Source organism: Camelus dromedarius, chromosome 2 (genome assembly GCF_036321535.1).
Source record: "Camelus dromedarius isolate mCamDro1 chromosome 2, mCamDro1.pat, whole genome shotgun sequence".
Lineage (NCBI taxonomy): Eukaryota > Metazoa > Chordata > Mammalia > Artiodactyla > Camelidae > Camelus > Camelus dromedarius.
Window position 1 is genome coordinate 28,760,154 of NC_087437.1, and position 3,898 is coordinate 28,764,051.

General features: G+C 36.1%; 1 non-coding gene across 1 annotated transcript; it reads left to right on the forward strand.

The window, feature by feature from the left end:
• Positions 1–269: 269 nt before the first annotated feature.
• LOC116155851 (U6 spliceosomal RNA) lies at positions 270–376 on the forward strand. The gene has a single exon (XR_004139745.1). It is a non-coding gene; the product is annotated as a U6 spliceosomal RNA (small nuclear RNA).
• Positions 377–3,898: the final 3,522 nt, after the last annotated feature.

Here is a 3,898-nt window from a genome sequence, read left to right on the forward strand (position 1 = left end):
GATGTTTATGAAACATAGATTTTGAATTTTGTCGAGTGAGGTTTGAGATCACTTGAAAGGATCATATATTTTCCCTTTTGAGCTATTAGCATGATGTAGTTTAACAGGAATTCTAGAGTTTCTAATTTACATCCCATTATTTTTGGATATTTCAGTCATATCCCATTCTTCTTCTTAATCTTACCTTGTCCTTTTCATGATCTTCTAATTTAGAGGATAAGAAAACTTATTTTTGGTCCCCAAAAAATCACTTTTAAGATTGAATTGCTATGCTCGTTTTGGCAGCACATACACTAAAACTGGAACGATACAGAGAAGATTAGCACGGCCCCTGCGCAAGGATGACACACAAACTCGTGAAGCATTCCATATTTTTGGAATTTGACACAACATTGTAAAATGATTATAAATCAATAAAAAATGTTAAAAAAAAGATTGAATTGCTATTCTTTTTTTCGTTTGTTTTTTGTTTTTTAAACTATATTGTTTAATTATTTTATTTTGGCAGGGGAAGGTAACAGGTGTATTTATTTTTGGAGGAGGTACTGGGTATTGAATCCAGGACCTCATGAATTGCTATTCTTAATAAACTTTCTGAGTATCTCTCCTACAATTTCTCCCTTCTCTATTTTTTCTTCTCCCCTTGTCCCTTTTTCCTCTCCCATAACTATCCCTTGTATGATATTGATGGGAGATTTGTATCTCGGAACAACTCACGGTGAGTACTTATCAAGTAACTTCCAGTGAAATCTGGCTAAAAGAGCACATGGAAATACATATATACATTCAGCTTTGGAAGTTAAGATAGGAGAGTCTAAAACAATTTAAGATTTATTAAATGCCTAAGTTCCAGCACACTGCTGACTGTGATTATGTCACAGTTCCAACCTTAAAGGAACCTTAAATCTGGTGAAAGACCAACAGGCAAGCACGACGCACTGCACTGCAGTGTTACTAGGCATGCAGGAGGGGCACCACTGTCTGGGAAAGGCCCCGCGTGCACAATGTCTAGCTGAGGTCTGAAAACTAACAAAGAACTACTTTTCTGGTTTGGAACAATTGATAAAGATTCCAAAGCAGAAGGAATTAGACATCAAATTCTAGAAAGTAACTTAAAATATAGCCAATACTTGTAATTTTTTCCTAATTTCAAATTTCTGTAAGAATGAAATTTAATATTTTGAGCTAACATATAATGAAGTGCACAAATAATTAACAAGTCACCTCCAGAGGGTGATATCCTTCAGTTAACTAGTGGAAGCACCATATCATGTGATATTTTAAAATAAGCCCCACGTAGCTTTTCTACTATAAGATCTTAATTTTAGAGCATCTCTATGTAAATTTTGTAGATAGGTTTCTTTTTATCTTAGGAAAGAAGAATATAAGTGTAAGATTTTTAATGACATACCATTGGCTGGTAGAGCATATTATTCAGACAGATGGTTACAGGTCTGAAGTTACAAGTTAAGGAACATTAAATAGATTTACTTGAGCGTTATGTTTAAAGTAGAAAGTGTCATATGTGAAAATGACAATCCTCATAAATTTTCAGTCTTCACTAAGTGGTAGTACTAATGATGATTGTGATGGAGGTGGAGGAGGGGAGTGGAGCGGATGGTGCCAGCAGTGAGGAATTTGTCATTGTCTCCAGAAATACACTGGACTTACAAGTTTGAAGTCATATCTAACTTCTTGCCCTCAAATGACATAACTAATTTTGTCACATAAAACTTACACATGAAACTTCATCTGAGATGACTTTCTGATGATTTAAAAAATCAAATTTACTCTTTAAGACTGAATATTTGACATCTCCGAGGATACATACAAAAGAATGGCTTTGAAGGCAGTTCAAAAATAGTGCCAATGACAGCATCACTGGAATCAGTACTTAGCTTCATGTGATGATTATACTGAACAGAAAAACACTCAGTTGGATGCCTTGATAAAAACTTCCAGTTATCCTTTATATCCATTCTTCCTTCTTATGCAGTAGTAGAGTCCCCAGTACTTAACTGGATCTATGATCACATGAAATAAAGACTACATTTTCCTGCCTCTTTCAAGCAAGATGAGACCATGTCATTCAGTTTTGACCAATGGGATATAAGCAGAAGTATCACGTGGCTGCCTTGAATCTTCATTTTCATAGATCCTTTGCCCATCATGCTTCCTTTGCCCTTTCTTCTTGTTCCTTTATCATTTCTACAGGCTGGAGTGCTATAAAATTGCTGGAGCTAAAGCAGCTGTTTTGGTCAGTGAGGTGGCCTTGGGATTGGGGGCCACATAAGCAGTAGGAAAACAATATAGAATCCATGTACTTAAAAAAATTACGGAATTGAGTCTTAAGTTAGACTGCTTTCTTCCAGGTTTTCATGCAAGAGAGATAAGAACATCCCTTCTGTAAGTCATTGTCATTTGGTGTCTCAGTTACTCAAAAGGCACTTCATCCCGTGTGATATATGTGAATAAGTTCTAGTGTGTTTGTTCAAAGTATCATATTATTTTCTAGAGTCAATATAACAGTAAAAACAAATATATCTTGTAACTTAACAAACTTAGTTATGCTTTATAGTCACATTAGTGTTTTATCATTTAAATATTAATTTTCAAGAAAATTTCCAGGTTGGGGAAAATATTGGTGTACCCTGAGGCTGACCAGGGATGAAGAGAAGCTGCAATCCAGACACCCCTGCCTAGACTTTATGGGAGGGGATAGGTCTACCTGAGAATCTTGCATTGCTCAGCCCTAACTTATTTATCACAAATATTTATTTAGTGCCCTTTGTGCTATATGCACTACTTCAGGGGCTGATTATAATGTAATGATTCAACAAAGTCCCAACTCTTGCGGAATTTATATTCTAGTGTGTAGATATAGATGATAAACAAGTAATCAAATAAATGCATCATATGTGAGAGACGATAAGTGTTATACAGAAAACTAAGGCAGGATTAAGAGGTAGAGTAGAATTGAGTGTGTGTTGGGAGGGGTGACAATTCATAGATTTTTCCCTTAATCTGGAGTAAGGCAAACATTTAATAATCATAGACTCAGACTCACTGCTTTTAATATATTCTAGCTCCTGTACCCTCCCAGGTGAGCACTTACTGACATGCCAATGACCTTCTCATTTTTGTCCCAAGAACAATCTAAAGAATCATAAACTTGGACCTTCCATAGCACTTGGATTCTAGGATGAGAAAGAATGAGATTCCACATTTTTTTTTTTTGCCTATTCAGATTATTTTTCCAGTCAAGCATACATCTTGACAATAATATTTAATTTATAACAGACTAATCTATGTTCAAATTTTATTTTTCACATATGATCCAAGGGATGGTACTTTTCACTTCTCACAACTTTTTCTAGCCTAGGTAAATATATTTTAAAAATCACTTAATGCTGGGAGAGAAGTCCTGTGCAGGGAAAAAAAGCATGGAATTCAAGGTGGGGAGGGAACTGCATGTGTATACTGGCCATGCCTTACCACTCACTGCCGAACATCTCTGGGCAAGTCACGAAGCTCACTTCTTCATCTTTAGAGGGAATAAGACACACCAGCTCCTCCAGTTAAAGGAGATCCTTCCCATTGAGAATGAGAAAGAACTGTAAAACCCTGGACATTATCAGTTACCATTATATTTACTGTTCTCTCAGAGACCAGGACATTTAAGAGCATTGAGATTCCCTGAAGCTCATGTGAAGACTGTGTGGGTTGAGAGCAGCAGGTCCTGGGAGGTAGAGTTTGAGTAAGCATGTATTTGTTTAAACTTGTTTCCTTAATTTACTGCAACATTACTCCCTGCCAGTAAAAGCATATTATCCCTGTTCAATCAGTAGCTGCAAATTAGAGGGAAATTTGCTGGGAATAAGCCAATCTCAGTATTTTA